Source organism: Lagenorhynchus albirostris, chromosome 2 (assembly GCF_949774975.1).
Source record: "Lagenorhynchus albirostris chromosome 2, mLagAlb1.1, whole genome shotgun sequence".
NCBI classification, from domain to species: domain Eukaryota; kingdom Metazoa; phylum Chordata; class Mammalia; order Artiodactyla; family Delphinidae; genus Lagenorhynchus; species Lagenorhynchus albirostris.
The window spans coordinates 65,525,534-65,547,893 of record NC_083096.1 but is presented as its reverse complement, the minus strand read 5'-3'; positions in this window follow the sequence as shown (position 1 = coordinate 65,547,893).

Sequence of the window (22,360 nt, the reverse complement as noted above, 5' to 3'; positions counted from 1 at the left end):
TGTAATTAATTTCCACTCCCTTGAGCAGCTCTGCTCAGTCAGTTCTCCATTTGCCCCTCAAGAGTTTCTCTTGTTTCATCCTTGCATTTTAAGAGCTGGGATCTATCCTTATTTGGAGCCTAGTATCGTGTTCCTCACAGAGCTCTGAAATTGTATAGCAGAGTGAAGGGTGTTGACTCTCTTTAATTTTCAAACAACTTAAGTGGCAGTTGTTTAGCTTCTACTGTTTCCTGCCTCTTCCTTTTCCCTTTCCCTACAGCCGATCCACCTTACTGATGTTTTAAGTCATTCTATCCGCTAGTATTTAGATGAATTGTATTAAAGGCTTTGAAAAACTTCTAGATCTTAGACCTATTGGCCTGAAGGTTTCAGTATTCACTCCCCCGCCCCCATATGGGCAGATGGTGTGTGTTGTTCTTCGATTTCACCTTCTATCCGCCTTAGCATGACCCTCTGCGTGCTAAGCCTGAGCAAGGAAAGAATTGAATAGGAATCACCTCCCCCAACTCTTGCTCTGCCATCGTTTTTTTAAATGTCAAATATTTGGGACATTCCCATTTATTCCTGAATCAGCATAGTCTGAGTGTTTGGAAAAGAGGTATTAGGAGGAGAAGAAAAAGATGAGTGAAAAAACTGAAGTGAAAGATTTCTCTCAAGAGCACCTGCTCAGGGGAAATAGCTCTGGAGGACAGACTACTCTAGAAGTAGTAGGATACACAGAGGAAGAACGGGAGTTCACAGGCAGATCTGAAGTCAACGTTCTAAATGGAATGTAGGGATGAGGGAGATTGTGCAAACTGGGGGTCACGAGAACAAATGTCTGGGTTCACATCCCAGCTCTGGCACCTACTATCTGAGTGACCCTAGAGAAGTCACTCAGCCTCAGTCTCCTTATCTGTAAATGGAGATAGAATGGTACCAACTTCATAGGGTTGTTGTGAAGAATTAAGTGGGTTAGGGACTTCCCTGGTGGTCAAGCAGTTAAGACTCTGTGCTCCCATTGCAGGGGGCCTGGGTTCTATCCCTGGTCAGGGAACTAGATCCCACATGCCGCAACTAAAAGATCCCACGTGCCGCTACAAAAGATCCTGCATGCTCAACGAAGACCTTGCATGCCGCAACTAAGACACAGTGCAGCCAAATAAATATTTTTTAAAAAGAAGAATTACGTGGGTTAATTATATGAACTGCTTGGAATAGGACCTGGCCTTTGGAAGTGCTAAATAGGTATTAACTATTGTTATTATAAAGCCATAATCTCAAACCCACAGCAGTTTGCCACTATGTGAGTATCTCTGACAGAATCAATCTTTGGGTAAGGAGAGTGGGGCATAGTTTCTCATACTTGCTTGTTCCTTTCTTGAAATAGGCCATACTTGGTGTCTAGGATATTAATTAAGCAAACAAGCTTTTGCTTAAAATTCAGTAAAAGCATCAGAATCTGTTTTCATTTCTACTACAGTACAAGGATGAAAATGAACCCTCATGCATTGATGGTGGAATTTCCCAACAGTAGTTCCACTGTGACCGTATTAGTAGTAGCAGCAGTAGAGAAGGAAATACATGAGAACCTCTTCTATTCCCCATCCCTCTCCCCCATAGCTCTCAGAATTCCACAATTAGATCCTTCATTGCTACAAAGAGAGGCAAAGAAATCAGTGCCCTGAGATCCACCACTGAAATTAAGCATTGCTTGTGGGCATGACTCAAGTGACTTTGACATTCAAACGTAGGTAGGGATAATGGGAAATGCAAAGGGAGTGAGAGAAGGCGAAGTGTTTGGTGGGAACTGATAAGGTGGCCACAAGGTGGCACAGGATGACAACCAGAGTGCTCCCTTTCTCCCAAGTGACTGCATTTTCAATGAGGGCTCTGTTTCTGCTGCCCTGACTCTCTTACATCTTAATACCCTGAAACACTCTCTGCATCTTCTTTCTCTTCCACATTCCACAGTCTGTGGTCCTTTCTTCTTTGAAAAGTTCTCCTCAATTCTCACTGTTACACTGAACATGGATTCCCTTCTCTCTCAGTTGACCCTGATGGCTGGTCCTGTACTCAGCAACCCCCCACCTCTGGAACACGGGCTCCTCCAGTATATCTCTAAGTCGTTTTCTATTTTTTAATTGAAGTATAGTTGATTTACAATGTTGTGTTAGTTTCAGGTGTACAGCACAGTGATTCAGTTTTATATATATATATATATATATATATATATATATATATATATATATATGTTCTTTTTCAGATTCTTTTCCCTTATAGGTTATTACAGAATATTGAGTAGAGTTCCCTGTGCTGTACAGTAGGTCCTTGTTGATTACTTTATATATAATAGTGCGTATATGTTAATACCAACCTCCTAATTTATCCCTCCCTGCCTCCTTTCCCCTTTGGTAACTATAAGTTTGTTTTCCATGTTTGTGAGTCTCTTTCTGTTTTGTAAATAAGTTCTTTTTTTTTTAGATTCCACATACAAGCGATATCGTATGATATTTGTATTTCTCTGTCTGGCTTACTTCACTTAGAATGATAATCTCTAGGTCCATACATGTTGCTGCAAATGGCGTTATTTTATTCTTTTTTATGACTGAATAATATTCCATTATATGTATATACATACCATATCTTCTTTATCAGTTCATCTGTGGATGGACATCTAGGTTGTTTCCATGTCATGGCTATTGTAAATAGTGCTGCTGTGAACACTGGGGTGCATGTATCTTTTCAAATTATTATTCTGTCTGCATATATGCCCAGGAGTGGGATTGCAGGATCGTATGCTAGCTCTATTTTTAGTTTTTTAAGGAACTTCCATACTGTTCTCCATAGTGGCTGCACAAATTTATATTCCCACCAACAGTGTTAGGAGGGCTCCTTTTTCTCCACACCTTCTCCAGCATTATTATGTGTAGACTTTTTGATGATGGCCGTTCTGACCAGTGTCAAGTAATACCTCATTGCAGTTTTGATTTGCATTTCTCTAATAATTAGCAATTTTGAGCATCTTTTCATGTGCCTGTTGGCCATCTGTATGTCTTCTTTGGGGAAATGTCTATTTAGATCTTCTGCCTATTTTTTGATTAGGTTATTCGTTTTTGTGATATTGAGCTGCATGAGGTGTTTGTATATTTTGGAAATTAATCCTTTGTCAGTTGCATCATTAGCAAATATTTTCTCCCATTCTGTAGGTTGTCTTTTCATTTTGCTTATGGTTTCCTTTGATATGCAAAAGCTTTTAAGTTTAGTTAGGTCCCATTTGTTTTGTTTTTGTTTTTATTTCCATTACTCTAGGAGACGGATCCAAAAAGATCTTGCTGTGATTTATGTCAAAGAGTGTTCTACCTATGATTTCCTCTAGGAGTTTTATAATATTCAGTCTTACATTTAGGTCTTTAATCCGTTTTGAAGTTATTTTTGTATATGGTGTTAGAATGTTCTAAGTTCATTCTTTTTAACGTAGCTGCCAGTTTTCCCAGCACCATTATGTATTTTTGCCTCCTTTGTCATAGATTAATTGACCATAGGCATGTGGGTTTATTTCTGGGCTTTCTATCATGTTCCATTGATCTATATCTCTGTTTTGTGCCAGTACCATACTGTTTTGATCACTGTAGCTTTGTAGTATAGTCTGAAGTCAGGGAGCCTGATTCCTCCCGCTCCATTTTTCTTTCTCAGGATTGCTTTGGCTATTTGTGGTCTTTTGTGTTTCCATACAAATTTAAAATTTTTTTGCTCTAGTTATGTGAAAAATGCCATTGTTAATTTGATAGGGATTACATTGAATCTTTAGATTGCCTTGGGTAGTATAGTCATTTTACAATAGTGATTCTTCCAATCCAAGAATATGGTATATCTTTCCATCTGTTTGTGTGACCTTCATTTTCTTTCATCAACAACTTATAGTTTTTAGAGTACAGGACTTTTGTCTCCTTAGGGAGGTTTATTCCTAGTGTTTTATTCTTTCTGATATGATGGTAAATGAGATTGTTTCCTTAATTTCTCTTTCTGATCTTTTGTTGTTAGTGTATAGAAATGCAAATGTATATTAATTTTGTATCCTGCAACTTTACCGAATTCATTGATGAGCTCTAGTTGTTTTCTGGCAGTGTCTTTAGGATTTTCTACATATAGTGTCATCTAAGTCATATTTTCAGTGGAATCTGAGCAAGGCACATGACAGGGCTCCAGTGAGTTTAGCATCCCACCAGTCAAACTGGGGTCCATCAGGGCTGAGTAATGAAAGGCTGTTGGCTGACCTTATATTACCATCCAATTTTTCCTGAGCAGTGTCTATCTGAGTTCTTTAGATGATATGATCTACTGAGGACATAGATTGGGGCATTAAAATTTGGAGAGCACCACATCACTGGATTTGGGTTAAAGTCATTGCCCAAAGACAAGTGGCCTAAGAATCAGGAAACCTGGTTCTAGTCCCAGTCCTGGCACTTATCCTGTGTCATTAGGCCAGTTACTTCATTTTTCTGAGTGGCATCTCCTTATCTATAAAATGAGGGTAATAACCACCTTTTAAGATTTATTAACATCTTACTCAGTAAGTGTTAGTTCTCCCTTTTCCCCTCACATGCAAAATGAAAGACTGGAATTGATCTTTGAGCCCCTTCCAATGTAAATATTCTGTGTTCTATGTCTTGTTATCATGACGACTGACAAATTAATGGAAGACTAGTAGCAGGTGAATTGTAAAGTATCTCCTGAATTGAGGGAAACAGGAGGCATCAAAAACTAAAATAGGGTTGCTTCATGCTTCTCTGAGCATTCTCCACCTCTCCTTCTCCAAACCTTTCGAAGTCTTTGAAGAGGTATAACAGTGGCCTGTCCCTCAACCAAGAGCCACGTATGAACAGGGAGTGGCCCCAGCCTCTGATGGCACCACTCTAGAGTGGGAAGACTCAGAGACTTCCCAAAGCACTGAGTCCCAGCAGAGAGGCTCACAGTGTGATGCCTCCCTCAGGAGTGGCTTCCTTTCTCCACTCCTGTTACACCCTCCCAACCCCAGAGATACTGAAGATGCCAGCATCAAGGATGCTCTGGGTAGAAGCTAGTGATTACACAAGCATCAGCTCTTCTACAAACCCTGATGCCTGAGCCCAGTGCTCCCAACCTGGAAGACACATTGCACAGTATCTCTGGAAGCTGACTGCAGTCATTCCCCTCATTCTCCCTATAATCAGCCTCCACACATCCCTGGATCCTAGAGGCCTCCTGGATGGAATTTGGTCTCTAGAGCAGCTGTGGAAAGATCATATAATAGCTATGAAGAAATAGAATTGCTTTCTGACTTTAACCTATTTTCCCTCTGGTACTGGCCTTAAACAGAGAGCTAGGTTAAGAAAACAAATTCCATGACTCAAGTTAATGTCTCTAGGGCCTAGAAGCTCTTTCTCTCAGGGTTCACAACTAAGTTGATGTTTTCAGGACTTAACATTAAGGAGCATGGGTTCTCCATATTGGGCAAGTGTTATGGGCTGAACTTTGTCCTTCCAAAATTCACATGTTAAAGTCCTAAACCCCAGTACCTTAGAATGTGACTGTATTTGGAGATAGGACCTTTAAAGAGGTAGTTAAGGTAAAATGAGGTAGTTAAGGTCAAAATGAGGTCTAATTCAATACCATCGGTATCTTTATTAGAAGCAGAGATTAGGACACAAATACACACAGAGGAAAGAACCCGTGAAGACACTGAAGGAAGATGGCCATCTACAAGCCAAAGGGAGAGCTCTTAGAAGAAACCATCCCTGCTGATACCTTGATCTGGGACTTCTAGCCTCCAGAATTATGAGAAAATAAACATACATTGTTTTAGTCATCCAGCTTGTGTGCTTTGTCATGGTAGCCCTAGCAAACTAACATAGGGAGCATTATCAAGACATGCCCCTTATTTCTGCCCTTTCCTGATGCCTCCCCCTAGATGTATCTGCTTACCTATATCTACTTGGAAGCCTGGAATAGCCACTTACTAAGATTGGAACTTTCCTGCTTTGATGATGGGGTCGGAAGGACATTCAGAATCAAAACTGTGTAAGTGTTGGTACCTAAGACCCTTACTTGCTGCTTCCCATACTTAATTCAGATACTCACTGGATGTTTATCATGTCCTAGGGCCATGGGAACATAGACGAAAGTCCTCTAAGGCTACAGAAGAAATCTTCCTTGAAAAAATGAAAATTTAGGTAATTTTAAAGACTGAGTAGGAATAGTCAGAATAGGAATTGTTAGAGAAGGTTGGGGCAGGAGAAGAGAATTCAAGCAGAGCAAACAGCTTGTACAAAGGTACAAAGATGTGAAACAGACTGACCTGTTGGAAGAATATAAGTAATCCTCAGTGACAGGAGTGAAGTATCCATGTGAGCTGTGGCACTGGGACAGGCAGGAAACCAAACACCAGGTTCTTGTGCACTCATCTGAACTGAGCAGCTTTGGTAGGACTTGTAGTCTCAATGCTGTCTCTGGGACAGTTCACCTTAGGGTAGGCATAGGGTGAATTAGACAGGAGGAAGTAGAGACTCAACAAATGTGGATACTTTTTTTTTTTTAAAGAAACTCCACTGAGAAAGGAAGGAGAGGGCAATAGCTAGAGGAAAGGTAAGGTCAAAGTGAAGGAGAGCCATGGGGGCTGGGCCAGTAAAGAAGGTAAGATCCAAGAGAGTGGGTGGCTATGGCCAGAGGCTGTGTCTCTGAGGAAACAAGAGAGGAGGGAGCCCAGAGTGGATGTGGAGCAATCAGACCTAGACATGCAGAGGGACATCCCTTCTGCCACTATCGGGAGAGGGGCATGTAGCACTGGGGAGTGGGGTGGGGGGGGCTGAAGGAGAAAAATTGAGCAGAAGAAAGAAGAGGAGAAGAAATTTGGAGGAATTCTTTGCTGGCAGCCTTCATTTTCTCAGGGAAGTAGCAGGGAGGTCATCCACTTGGTGTGAAAGGAGAGGTGAGAAGGAAAGGGCCTTAGAAGGATGGCAAATGTTTTAAACACACTTCAGGGGATGGGTGAGGAAGTAATTAACAAGCGACTCAGACTTAAATGAGAAATGCCTGACATTGCAAACTATCACACTTTGGGTTCCCTTAGAACCAGACCCTGAGGAGGGATTTAACTACAAGTAGTTTCTTGGGGAGGCAGTCCTGGGAAACACCAGAAGAGAATGAGAAAGTGAAGCAGAGAAAGGACAGCAACCAAAAAGTTACCACTGTGGTAACTGCAGAGCAAAACACACTCTTCAATGTTACCCCACCTATTGGGGAAGGGGATGGAAAATTCATACACCAAGTCCTGATAGCCATTGGTTAAGGGGTGGGAATGTTCTGGTTATCTGTTGCTGTATAACAAATCACCCCAAACTTAGGGGCTCTAAAACAGCAACAATCATTATCCCTCACAGTTTCTGTGAGTTAGGAACTTAAGAAGGATGTGGCTGGGCTCTTCTAGCTCAGGGTTATTGTCAAATGGTGGCTAGAGATGGAACAGCATGGGGAACTGGGTCAGCTAGGGGATGGGCCAACACCTCTCTCTTTCCATAGTCTTATGGCTCTCCATCGATCATTTGCCATGGGCTAGTTTGGGATTCCTCACAACATGGTGTCCTTGAGGCAGACAGACTGCTTATATGGTAACTGGAAGAATGCAAAGGATGGTAGTCCAGTAAGCAAGGTAGAAGCTTCATAGCCTTTTATGACCTAGTCTCAGAAGTTACATAGTGACATTTCCACTGTGCTCTGTTGGTTGAAACAGTCCCAAAAGCCTGTCCAATTTCAAGGGAAGAGGACTTAGACTTCACTTTTCAGTGGGAGGAGTGTCAAATTCACACTGTAAGAAGAGCACATGGGATGGGAAATATTGTTACCCTTATTCATTTGGAAAATACAAGGCTGTGGGGGGACAGTGGCGGGAGGAAGTGTCAGGTAATTCTTCAGTATCTATAGCGTGCACATCGCTTCTCGGCCTTGTGGCTAAGATCAAGTGCACAGCATGCCCATGTAGAGTAGGCTTCAGCAGCCAGTGGATGCCCTCAGGCAGAGAGTAACGGCTGCTGGTGATTGGAAACCTTAATTTATGGAAATGATAAACACTGAGGAGATATGAGTGGACACCTCCAGCACCTGCTATATTGGTTGTGAGCAGTGGTGTGGTTTTCTTCAGTAGGTCTTGATTCGAATTCTAAATGCCTCCCACAACCACTACAGAGTTGTTTTGACTACTTGGTAAGACTCCCAACTCCTCCCTTTGTGTTTTAGATGACTTGATTCAAGACTACTGTGCCCATTTCCAAGTTCCATTGGCTTCCATGTTCCATACTGCCTATCCAGCCTTTTTAAACCACTCTCTTGAATACTCTGGCAGCCTATACCTTCCCAGTTCTTCTTGCATGATTGCTTAACTGGTTGCAGCCCTATACCTTTTCTTGAACTCCAGCTATTGATCCTGACCTAAATATGTCATAACTTAAAGAAGCTCAGATAAAGGCCCACTGGGGCCTCAGCAGGATTCAGAATTTTTGGTTGAACTCCTAACTCTAGTCCCTTACCCATAGGGAACTAGGCTTTCCCAAAAGAGCACCTCCAATAGTGGTCCACACATGCCCGAATTCTAGCAAGAACTCAATTTAGGCTCAAACCATGATCTCTACATGAAACTAGTTTGTTTTCTGTCCCATGAATTTTTTGACCATCTCCTTTCTTTCTATATACAGCTATTTCCAACCCAAGCCTATGTCATTCTCCTGAATATAATTTGGTTTTGTTCTTGATCTTGTTCATAGCTAAGTGAAATATAGACCCTGCTTCTGAAAAACAAATTAAGAACTGAAATTGTAGTGCAGTTTTAACCTTCTTAGGACCATATTCTTACTTTACAAGCTTAGCAGCTGGCTCACTGATTCCTGCCATGCCTCCAGAGATGAATCGGTGAATCTAATAAACTTGTTTCTGTAATATAAATAGCATAAATTAACTCTTTATGCTTTCCGGATTTTTCTGTTCACTTCATATTGTCAGTAAAACTCTTCATCACCCCCCCCTCCAAAATAAAGAGTATCTCCAATATATCTATTCACTCCATCAGGGTCAGTCCTCCCACCCTCATCTAAATGTCCATAGCCTGAAAAGAGACCACTGATCTCGGCAATTTGACCCAATTCTCCAAGGCTTCCAAAGGAGGGCATGTCTCCACCTAGTAAGACCCAGCTAGACCGACCAACTCCAAACCCTCAGGATTCACTTTCCTTGGGCATCTCTCACAAGTCAACACTGCCACCCACACACCAGCCTCATCAGCGCACAGTTCTCCATTCCCACCTTGACCCAACAGTTCTCTCTTGATTTGCTGCAGATCAGTTGTCACATTTCACAGGGATAATAAAAGGAAAGCAAAAGTAGATCAATGGTTGCCTAGGGCCAGGAGTGTGGTGGGGGATGGACCCATCTCGTGCAAAGGAGCGCAGGGGAATTTTTTGGATTATGGAAATGTTCTATACCTTCATTGGGTGGTGGTTACACAAGTGTATGCATTTGTCAAATTTTATGGAAATGCATGCTTTGAATGGGGGAATTTTGATTCATATAAGTTATGTATCAACAAAGCTGATTATTTTATTTTTAAAATATTTGTTTATTATTTATTTATTTTGGCTGTGCTGGGTCTTAGTTGCAGCTCATGGGATCTTCGTTGTGGCATGTGGGCTCTTAGTTGCAGCATGCGGACTCTTAGTTGCAGCATGCGGACTCTTAGTTGCAGCATGCATGTGGGATCTAGTTGCCCAACCAGTGATCGAACCTGGGCCCCCTGCATTGGCAGCGTGGAGTCTTAACCACTGGGCCACCAGGGAAGTCCCAATAAAGCTGATTATTTTTAAAGAGGGGTAGTAATCAAATCAACCATGGAGCATGCATGCCATTAATCTAATCTATTGGATGTGGCCTTCTATCCAAAGGCTTCAGTACTATCCCACCTCTGAGAGGAGGCATCCTGGGCAGTCTCCCCTGTTTCCCAACATGGCACCCCAAAGACTCTGCCTTGGCTGTCTTCCCTACATCTGGGTGGATGGGGACAGATTTTTCACAAAAACATATAAACGCATTCCACTCCACTCTCCTAAATTATTTGTATGACATAATGCATGCTAGAGAATAGGCACTCAGTTATATGTTGAATGAAAGAATCAGTGGTACCAAGTTAGAGTAGATGTGTGAGAAACACCCAAAAAATACATGAGATTGATTGATTTTCAATATATCAGTTTAAATGATTTCATCCATAATTGCTCATTTCCTTTCAGCTGTTTCAACTAGAAGTAGAACCTATTCTATAAAATTACAGGATTAAAAATTATTGTAATAGATACTGCGTACCAAACTTTTAAGTACAAACTTAAATATATGTAGGGGTCGAACTGGTCCTAAAAATAAAAATGTTGGGAAAGGAAAAAGGGATTGAATTGTTTAGTTACGGCTTAAAGCTCAATCTTAGAAAAGATTTTGAATATTTGAGATTTTTCACCGTGATATAGTAGATATTGATTTACTGCTTTTTTGTTTGACAATCAAGGTGCAGTGCATCACACTCCAAGGTGGGGATGCAAAGATGAATAGGACATAGTTCACATCATAAAGGCACATAAACCAGAAAAATCAATATGTGACCAACTAAAGATTGAATCATTATTTGCTTCCAAAATAATAACTGAAGTGTAACCTGTAACATCCATGGCATTGCATTTTTTTGTAATTTATTTATTTTGTTTATTTTATTTTTGACTGTGTTGGGTCTTCGTTGCTGCGTGCGGGCTTTTCTCTAGTTATGGCGAGCAGGGACTACTCTTTGTTGTGGTGTGCGGGCTTCTCCTTGCAGTGGCTTCTCTTGTTACGGAGCATGGGCTCTAGGCACATGGGCTTCAGTAGTTGTGGCTTGCGGGCTCTAGAGCGCAGGCTCAGTAGTTGTGGAGCAAGGGCTTAGTTGCTCCACGGCATGTGGGATATTCCCAGACCAGGGCTCGAACTCATGTCCCCTGCATTGGCAGGCAGATTCTTAACCACTGCGCCACTAGGGAAGTCCAACCAATGACATTTTTATTGCAGTCTTCTTGGTATCATTATCTGGTAATAGGTGCTACAAAAATTCTGTTGTTATTTTGTATTTTATTTTGTAAATTAACTTTGCTTTATGTATTTCTAAAACATATTTCCACACCACTCATTGTTTTCACCACTAGTTTAAATATGTAGCTCATAATAAAAGATAAAAGTACTATCATATTTCCATGGCCAAATGCCATCCCCAAATCACTCCACTAAATAGATACTTTGTAATTTCAAAAGGCATGCACTTTTATCTGACTTTTTAAAGACTGACTTCATCAAATAAGAAATAAATTGCATATGATTAAAATACAGTTGTAATAATATTCACCATGGAGGATATTCACAAAATCATTGAAACTCAGTTTTTCAAAGTTTTTCACGCTTTAAGTATGTCCCTATGTGCCAATTTCACTTGAAACCAATTGAATTCACTAATTCATATCTAAAAATAAATGTAGGTGATTTATTACTACTTAATCAAAAAAACCCAAAAATTACAAAAGAGGAAAAAATAGAATAGAAAATTTATCCCATCTCAAGTAATAAAGGAAGTATTATTTTACAAAAACTTATTTCATATATGTATATATGTGTGTCAATTTGCATGAACATGTGTATTAGGTTGCAGTGTAAAAGCTATTTCTCACTGTGAGAAAGTGATCAAAAAAGATTGGAAAACAAATGCCCAGTTGTTTTCAATAGATTGGCCTTCTGTAGTCTTGATTCCTTGTGATTGCTAAATTGAGATCAGGAGCAGGGGAGCAGGTAAGAGAGCCAGATTGCCTTCAGAGCGGTGTGGACCTGCAGGGCTGCAGACCGTCTATCTTGGAAAATAGCCAGTCATCGTCTACATGAAAATTCTCAGTGATGAAACCTACTTTAGGAGCTGCGCTGGGTGAGAAGAGCTTCCAGTACGAAAGTCTGCTCTCAGAGGAGTCCCACGGACCTGCAACGTCCATGTGAAAACTGCGTGAGCTTCTTTCTCATCTGGTTGGTTTTCACCCCAGGACGTGTGTATGCCTGCAGACACTGGTTTCCCCTGATAATCCTGCAGAGCTCCTGATTCCGACTCTGTATCTTTTATTTCAGCTCCTCCCTTATGCAATACTGCCTCTCCTTTTGAGGTCACCCAACGGACATTTAAAAAAATGTTTTTGGTAATTCTTTGTTGTATTTTTAAGTAAATTTATATTTGTGGGTAAGTAATAGAGGTGTTGAACTCAAGTTCACAAGCGTAACGCCTCTCCTTTTCCTGTCCTCCTGCCACCACTTTCCTCCCCAGAGGGAGTAAATGTTACTAGATTTTTTTTGCTGAGTAACAACCACTCTCACATTTAAAGCTGGGCTGGGAAGGAGGTTCCTGGAAACTGATTTTGCAACCTTTGGGCTTCTACCACCTGAGGGGTGAAAAAGTTGGGAGAGAGAGTTGGAGATTCATAGATTAGGAGAGAACTGCTAGGGTCCCACACCTGCACTGATAAACTGTAAGCCTGTTGGAGCAGTTTTGGTCCACCTCTGGCCATATGACAGCACCACCTTCTTCTGATCCTTCCATACCTCTGGGAATGAATCACCATGGCCTTATCATGGACATTCCAGTGCCTAGGAAGGAGGTGTGCCCTGGGAGCTCCCCTTGTGCACCCCTCTCGGTGCCCCTCCTGCTTTCGACTTAGGATCTCACACAACATTCACTCCTCTGAGGAACAGCAGCTTGGTGTGATCAGTTATCTGCCCATTAGGCTGCTTTCTCAAAACAATCCACTTCCCTCCTTTCCACAGGTGTTTCCATGAGATTGATGGCCAGTCCAGTATCACTAGGATCACCTGGGGTTCTTCTTCCTGACACATCTCACACCCACGGGCAAGCTGAGATCACTACCCAGGCTCTGACCACCATGAGAGACTGTGTATGTCCAAAACGGATCTTAAAGCCAAACGCAGAGCCTTGGGGGCAGAGGTTAGAAAAATAGCTGTGGTCCAAAGCCTGAGCAAGTAGCTGCTGTGGAAGGAGGCTCACTGATGAAGCAAGGGCAGGAGAGAGAAGCAGGAGCCAGAGCAGACCCCAAAGCCATGGAACACCCAGCAGAGCATCCGGGAGGCAGAAGGGTCCGCAAGCTGACCATGGCTGAATTTCCAGGAATGCGCCAGGACCAGCAGGGCTAAGCCCTGGTGGGGAAGGTCATGGAAAGCCAGGATTCGTGAAGTGGCAGGACAGCAAAGAGCCCAAGGAGTCCCAGCCAAGGGTGTGGGAAGCGGAGATGGAGCTACTTGCTGAGAACTGCATGTGCAGTGGAGGAAAATCTCCCTGCTACTAGGAGAGAATTGTTTGTCACTGGGTGTACTGAAGCTTCACCGTTGGCGCCCCTGATGCTCATACAGTGGTAGAAGGCTTAATAAGCATTTGTAACAACCTAGGATTCCCATGCATGATCCCAGTAGATTTGACTTCTAGCAGAGACAATGGAGTATCAGGGTAAGTGTTTTCAATCCTAATATCATCCTAACAAATCTGAGTGGATGGAAGTGTTCTCTGAGACTGTGAGGGATGTAACCTGAGCCTGTGTGGGGGATTATCACAGAAATGGGGATAAAAAAGCCAGTCACCTTGACCTACAAAGTGGACAAGTAAGTCCAGCACACTCACCAAAGACATGCAGGGAAACTTGGGTGGACTCTGTCTTTCAACAAAGATATAACTCAGTCACATAGACACACCACCTACGAGGAAAGATGGGAAATGTAGTCTAATGGAGAGCTATGGACTGAATGTTTGTGTTCCCCACAAAATCTATATGTTCAAACCCTAACCGCCAATGCAATAGTATTGTCAATTCAATAGTATTCCCCACAAAATCTATATATTCAAACCCTAACCGCCAATGCAATAGTATTGTCAATTCAAACTCCACCTAGGCCTTCCCAGACTCTTTCATACCCTAACTGGTGAGGGCTCAAGGCTTGCAACACCAGTTTTCAGTACTTTTCCAAGTACTACAAAGGTCCACTGGCATCTCCCTTAGAAACATGGGAATATTTGAAACCCAGAGTCCTGGAACCTTAGTCAAAACTGAGACAGCAGAGTCCTATTCTCATATCCTATTGTCGAATCATTTTTTGGAGGAAAAAAGAGCATACATCTGCATCACACTCATATTTACTAGTATGTTCCCTGCATAGAATATCTCTGGGAAGAGTCACAAGAGAGTTAAAAGATAATATTTGTTTTTTCTGAGGAAAGGAACTAGGTGATGGGACAAGCAAAGAGAGAAGGTTTTCACTTTTATAACTTTTGAATTCTAAACCATATTATTATTTATAAAGTTACTTTTAAAAAGGAAAAAGAGCCGAGAATTAAAAAAAAATTTTTAGAACCTTATAAAGAGAGACAGGATTGCATAAGGAAAAGCCCATGTGGAGAGGCTAAATTCTGGGAAGGCAAAATAGCCCAACTGTTCTGTGGTCCAAGCATGCTCTGGGGTTAAAATGAAGTAAATGAAAGCAATTTGTGCAATTTTTCTACAAATATTGCAAGTTCACAGGATTTTCCCTCTAAAGGATTGATTCCACCAGAAGACTACAAAATCAATGTATTCGTTCATCCTTTATTTCAACAAATACTTGGGTACCTGTTATGTGCCAGCCACTCTTCTAAGTGCTGAGCATAAAGGATTGACCAGAACAAAACCCTAGGCTTCATATATTCTAATGCAGGGAGAGGTCAGAAAGTGTAAAATAAAGGTAAGTAAATTATACAGTATAGCAGAGGGTGGGAAGTGCTAAAGAGAAAAAGAAAATTGTAGAGGATAAAAAAGGAGTTACAGGTGGAGAGGTGCATACTGAAGTTTTAAATAGGGTGGTCAGGGAAGGAGGATTCAATGAGAAGATGACTTGGGGGAGGGGGAAGACTTTCAGTCTTTCACACAGGGCCACATGCTCAGAAGGGCCCCATACTTGGTTTGACACACTACCTCATTGTCTTGAAAATCTTAATAAATTTTTAACAAGAACTCCCACATTTTCATTTTATATTGGTCCTGCATATTAGGTAGAGGATCCTGCTTTCAGATAATTGGGAATGAGCTTTGTAGGAAAGGGGAATAGCAAAGAGCATATCTGGAGTTTACAAGGAACAAGGAGGCCAAGGAGACTGGAGATGGAGTCAGGACAGTGATGGGGTGATGATGTGCCACATAATATGAGATCATCCTCTAGGTGGGATGGAGAACAGTTTGTGGGGTTTGAGCAGTGGAGTGACTCAACATGTGTTTTAAAAGACTAGCTCTGGATTTTTATTGAGAATAGACTATAGATGGGCAAGAACAGAATTGAAGATACCACTAAGAGGCTATTGCAATAATCCAAGTGAGACATGGCTAGGACATGTTGTTAGAGTGAAGGTAGTGAGAGCTGGTCAGATTCTGGATGTGTTTTGGAGGATTTTTCAGATTTTATATAGGGTCAGAGATTGAAAGAAGAGTTGTGGATGGCTCTAAAGTTGGCCTGAGCAACTAGAAGGATGGAGTCGCCATTTGGGGAATGTAGAAGGCTGTGGCAGAAGCAAGTTTTCCAGGATATAAGAGGAATTCACTTTTAGACATTTTAAGCTTAAGTTATTTCACCTCTAAAAGGAGATGTCCAATAGGTAATTGAGTATCTGTCTTGGGAGTTCAGGGGAGAAACTACATTGACAATATATATTTAGAAATTATTAGCTCAAATGGATGACATTTAAAGTCATGGGAGGAGATGAATCAGCATGCAAGTGTACAGAGAGAAAAGTTCAAGGTCTGAGTTCTGAGGTGCTCCATGGTAGAGGCAGAACATGAGGGGGAACCAGCAAAAGGAAGGCTCCTAAAGTACACTGCATATAGAAAAATTACCATCCAATAAAAACTGAATGAGAAGAATATCTCTTAATATACTGGAAAAAACAGTGGCATTCAGTACTGCAGATATACACAGTTTTGACATCAGTCCAGGCTTTAGTAAGAGCTCCCAATTTAGATGGTCCACTAGCAAATGGATATAACTGATTAGCAGAAGAGCAATGAATCTCAAGCCATGGAAATGGATAATTATTATTATTGTCGTTGTTAATAATTTAAAAAGAAGAAAGAGAGAAATAGAGTCTGGACTTGTAGGATGTCCAACAATCCCAGTTTCCCTGATACTGAGGCAATTTCCAGGATGCAGGATTTTCATGCTAAAAGTGGGAAAGTCCCAGGCAGATGAGTTGGTCAACCCAACATGGTGTCAGTCTTTTATTTGCATCCAGTCTTCCCAGCTAATACCTTATGGTTTCTCATCTGTAAAAACAGGAGTAATACAGGATTGTTATTAAGGTAAAACAGGAATATTATATATCAGAATGCCTGATGTTTAGTAGGTACTCAATAAATGATAACTATTATTAATATTAGGAGAAAACTGCCTTGTGTACCTCAGTAAACTCTAAGAACACCACTAGATTATGGCAAGCGAATTATTTGGTGTTCACAGTTATGATCCAGAGTTACAAAGGAACATTAATTATGTTCATTATATTTCTGTTTAGCACCATTATCCATTGAGAGGTATAGGGATCATGACATGAAATAAGAGGAAGCCCAACACAATATTTGGTTCTATCATAAACAGTATTTACACCATCATAATAATATTAACATTGGCTATTGACTTGTAACTTATAGAATTAAACTATAGACAAATTATGGGGAAATTAACCATAGTTTCAGAACAAAGTATAAATGCTGTTAATCTGAATATTGTCAAAGTAGATCTATAGCTATCAAAAGAAGAGTGGAAATGGGGTAAAGACAGGCAGTGGAATTATCAAGATCCAAAGTGTGAAATTAAATACTATGTCTTGTTTGTGGAAAACAAAGCAGAGATTTAAACGTATTGTTTAAAGATGCCTGAATACAAGTGGAGGAACTGAGACTAGTGATAGAACCTTTTCAAAGGGTGGAGAAATTGGGATTGATGGAAGTGAACTAAATCCTCACTCATCATAAAATGACAAGGTGTAAAGTTGATAAATTTTTTAAACGGTGTAATGTTATTGTTGGGAAGTATGGAGTTAACCACCACAAGAAAAAATTATAGAAATGATTAAAATAGTATCTGGGAACAGGATTGGAGTGGAGGCAGGAGACAGCCTCATACAGAAAATACATGAATCAGTATTTTCATGATAAGCCTCTTTCTCTCTCCCCCCATCTGATTTTAATAGTTTGCATTGATTATATTTATGAAAGAGGTTTTAAAATTAAAAAGAGGAAGAAGCATATAAAATTGGCTGTCCATTCAGAATACTTTTTCAAAGGATATCTGAGTGCTTAAAGGCATTTAGCACTTCAGAAAACTGAGCTATTTGTAGTGACTCATTCTTTGAGTATGTAAGAAAACCAAACTTTTACTCCACCCAGTTCCTCCTCCATTCAGAAACTGGGTCACTATCAATATGGCTGCTGAAAATCATATTCTCATATCTTGATTGCACTTTATTTAGATAAGACTGACTAATCAACCAGCCACTATATTAGTTGGCTTGGGCTGCTTTTAAGAAAATATCACAGACTGAGTGGCATAAACGACAGAAATTTATTTTCTCACAATTCTGGAGGCTAGAAGTCCAAGATGAAGTACTGTCAGGATTGGTTTCTGGTGAGGCCTCTTTGCAATGTTGGGCATCTTTTCATGTGCCTGTTGGCCATCTGTATGTCTTCTTTGGAGAAAAGTCTATTTAGGCCTTTGGCCCATTTTTCTATTGGGTTGTTTGTTTCTTTGTTGTTGAGGTGTATGAGTTGTTTGTATATTTTGGAAATTAATCACTTATCAGTCACGTCATTTGCAAAGATTTTCTCCCAGTCTATACATTGTCTTTTCATTTTGTTTATGGTTTTCTTTGCATACAAAAGCTTGTAAGTTTGATTAGGTCCCATTTGTTTATTTTTACTTTTATTTCTATTGCCTTGGGAGACTGACCTAAGAAAACATTGGTATGATTTATGTCAGAGAATGTTTTGCCTATTTTCTCTTCCAGGAGTTTTATGAAAACCACCATTTTTAATGAAATCAAACCTTCCCCTCAGGATAACAGTTCTAACATACCGGCTGCCTAAATTTCGATGTTGTACATTATCTGGTATGCAAAGTGTTCCTTTTCAATTTGGATTTGGCAGAAACTTCAAAACACACAGGTAGTGTAGTAGCATCTGTACCAGGTTTCAGAGGGTTAACAGTTCTCCCATTGGTCAAGAAACTTTCCCAGCAGCTCATTTGCATTCTGAGTATCTGTATTTGTTTTCCATTGCTGTGTAACAAATTATCATAAATTTAGCAGCTTAAAACAACATGCATTTACAGTCTCACAGTTCCCGTATGTTAGAAGTCTGGCACAACATAACTTGGTTCTCTGTTCAGGGTCTCATGAGGCTGCACCAAGCTGTCTACCGGGCTGTGGTCCTATTGGAGTTTGGGGTCCTCTTCAAGTTCATCCAGGTTTTGGTGGAATTCAGTTCCTTTTGGTTGTAGGACTGAGGTTCCTGTTGACGGTCAGCTGGGTGTCACCCTCTGCTCTTACAGGCCACACTCAGGTTTTAGCCACATGGCGCCTCCATTAACAGTTCACCACATGGCTGTTTGTCTTCTTCCAGGCTAACAGGAAAATGTCTCCCTGATGTTTCATCTTTTAAAGGGCTCATTCTAATCTGATCCACAGATCACATTCAAATTTTGTCAATTATCCCAACAATGTCTATTATAGGTCCAGGATCATACATAGCATTTAATTGTCATGTCTCTTTTATCTCAAGTTCCTCAGTCTTTCCCAACTTTTATGACCTTGACATGTTTTTTAAATTAATGTATTTTATTTATTTATTTTTGGCTGAGTTGGGTCTTTGTTGCTGCGTGCAGGCTTTCTCTAGTTGCGGCAAGCGGGGGCTACTCTTTGTTGCAGAAGCACGGGCTTCTCATTGCGGTGGCTTCCCTTGTTGCAGAGCACGGGCTCTAGGTGCACGGGCTTCAGGAGTTGGGGCTCATGCGCTCTGGAGTGCAGGCTCAGTAGTTGTGGCACATGGGCTTAGTTGCTCTGCAGCATGTGGGATCTTCCTGGACCAGGACTTGAACCTGTGTCCACTGCATTGGCAGGCGGATCCTTAACCACTACGCCACCAGGGAAGCCCCAAACTTGACATTTTTTAAAGAGAACAAGCCAGTTACTTTCTAGAAAATCCCTATAATGCATTGAATGTTTGCACCCACCCCCTACAAATTTGTATATTAAAGCCCTAATCTTCAACGTGATGGTATTTGGAGATGGGGCCTTTGGGAGCTAAATAGGTTTAGATGATGTTGTGAGATTGGGACCCTCATGATGAGATTAGTGTCCTTATAAGAAGAGGAAGAGACCATAGCATCGTCTGTCTGTCTGTCTGTCTGTCTGTCTCTCTCTCTCTCTCTCTCCCTCTCCCCCTGCCATGAGGATACACTGAGAAGGTGGCTGTCTGCAAACCAGGAAGAGAGCTTTCACCAAAACCTGATCATGCTGGCTACTTGATCTCAGCCTCTAGAACTGTGAGAAATAAATTTCTGTTGCTCAAGCCAACCACACTATGGTATTTTGTTATCACAGCCAGAGCTGACTAAGAGGGTCCCTCAATTTGGGTTTATCTGATATTTCCTCATAATTACGTACAAGTTTTATATTTTGGCAGAAATACCCCAAAAGTGATGCTATGTTCTTCTAATGGCATCCTTTCAGGAAGTACACAATGTCAATTTGTCCCAATACTGGGGATGTTTATAAGAGAGTGTATCAGATTTCTCTGCCATAAAATTAACTGACAAGTATTTGATATTAATTAATAAACAATTAACATGTAGTCTGTGTGGAGATAATTCTGAAAATATGTAAATATCTGTTCCTCATCAAGCACTCATTCACTGGTTTTATTTTTATTTATTTATTTATTTATCTTTGGCTGCAATGGGTCTTTGTTGCTGCACACAGGTTTTCTCTAGTTGCGGCGAGCGGGGGCTACTCTTCGTTGTGGTGCATGGGCTTCTCATTCTGGTGGCTTCACTTGCTGTGGAGCACGGGTTCTAGGAGCACAGGATTCAGTAGTTGTGGCACATGGGTCAGTAGTTGTGGCTCACGGGCTTCTCAGAGTGCAGGTTCAGTAGTTGTGGTGCATGGGCTTAGTTGCTCTGTGGCATGTGGGATCTTCCCGGACCAGGGCTCAAAACCGTGTCCCCTGCATTGGCAGGCAGATTCTTAACCACTGCCACCAGGAAAGTCCCCATTCACTGGTTTTATCATCCACTGATGAATCTTCCCTGAATGAATTATTACTATAATGATTGCAAAATGCTTCTAGTTCCTCATTCCCTCTACACTTAGTTGGCATCTTACTGTGAGGCAGTTTTCCCTTCTCCCCCAATTTTTTCTTTCTTATTTATGCATTTATTTATACCAGTAAGAACTCATGGATTTCTATTTTATTGAGTGGATTGCATATGTCACTATTATTATTTGTTTTGATGCTTGAATTGTCCCAGATTTAACAAGAAGAATCTCCTTTAAGCAGATTCTTATGTCCTTATGACACATCCCTTACTATTCTTCGAGCAATTTTAACTGTCTGGAACAAAAAAAATATCTTCCAGGCTCATTTTGTACTTGTTGTTTTTTCCCATATCTGGAATTAGCTATTTATCCAAGGATCATTTCTTTTAGTAGAAGATAGTATTTAGAAACCAAGATCTGGGCACTGGTTATACTCATTGTTAATGGGATATTATAGCTTTTAGGTCCTCACAGGAACTAGAACTAGAAGTATATGAATACATGCATACAACTTATAAATCTATTTTTATATCAATCTACTTGTACAGATTCAAAAACATGGGTTCACACCAATATTTCCAATTCCAAACCAACACCACAGGGTTTTTTTCCAGCCTCTGCTTTTCCATACTTGTAATTCCCTTCTCACATTGTGAGAAATTTGGATTCCATTATTCTCAATATATTTCCTTCTTCAGTCAATGCCCCAGTATGTAAGCAATATTCTGACCATTCAGACTGTTTTCTTGGCCCTGGCCTTGGCAGCCCCAGCCTCTCTGGCTGAGCCATTGGCCCCAGTGCCAAACACACCAACCACAAAGGTCAAATACTCAGCCCTCGCCATCCTGGACACACTGGCTAATTCTTTAGTACTGCCACCACCAATCATCAGCTAATTCCTCATCCCTAGCTCTGCCAACCATGTTGACTACACCAATCAAAAAGATTAATATTTTAAAAACCTAGATAGTGCTGCCATGCTTAAAATTGTTTAAAAGATATCGGTGGAACAGAAGAGAGAATCCAGAAATAAACCTAAATATGCATAGTGTTTTTGTTCATAATAAAGATGTCATTTCTGATCAGTGAATTTATATGCAATCTAGTCAGTGGGATAAATAAAATAGTGTTGGGGGAATTGAAGAATGTTATGAAAAATAAGGCTGGATTCAAATCTCACTGTATATACCAAAATTAATTACAGATGTATCAAAGATTTTGTATAAAATAAATCTATACAATTCCTGAATAAAGAATGAATGAATTTATATTAGATCCTGGAGTAGAAAAAGACCTTTCCAAGAAAGATATCAAAGCAGTGAGTTATAAGGCAAAACTTTGATAAACTTAACCACACCAAGTTTATAAATTTCTCCTTGACAAATAAATAAATACATAAATCCTAAAAATCATTGACAAACTGGGGAAAGATATTTGCAGTATAGGAAAGCAAATAGCTGATATTCTTAATTTTCATAAAACTATATATAAGTAGACAAAATAAATTCAAATAAAAAAGCTAAATAGAAAAATAAGCAAAGGATAAACAAGTAGTTAATAAATAAATAAAAGTGTAGATGAACAATGATTTTCAGCCTTACACAAAGGTAACGAAATGAGAACAAAGATGATGGAATGCAATGTTTCTCCCGTGAGACTGGCAAGAATGTAGGGTGGCTTCATGGATCCACGGAGGCTGTGAACACCCATAACTTCCTCTGGAGTTGTGTGGCACAGCAGCCCTAAGCCTGAGTTGTCGAGCATGAGATACAATCATTCTCATACATTGTTCTGGAATGTTGCCAAAGGGTAAATTTGTCGACTCCTCCTGGAGAAAAATTTGACAATTGATTTCAATATTTAAAATGTAAAGACTCATTAACCCAACAATCCCACTGCTAGTTATTTACCCTAAGG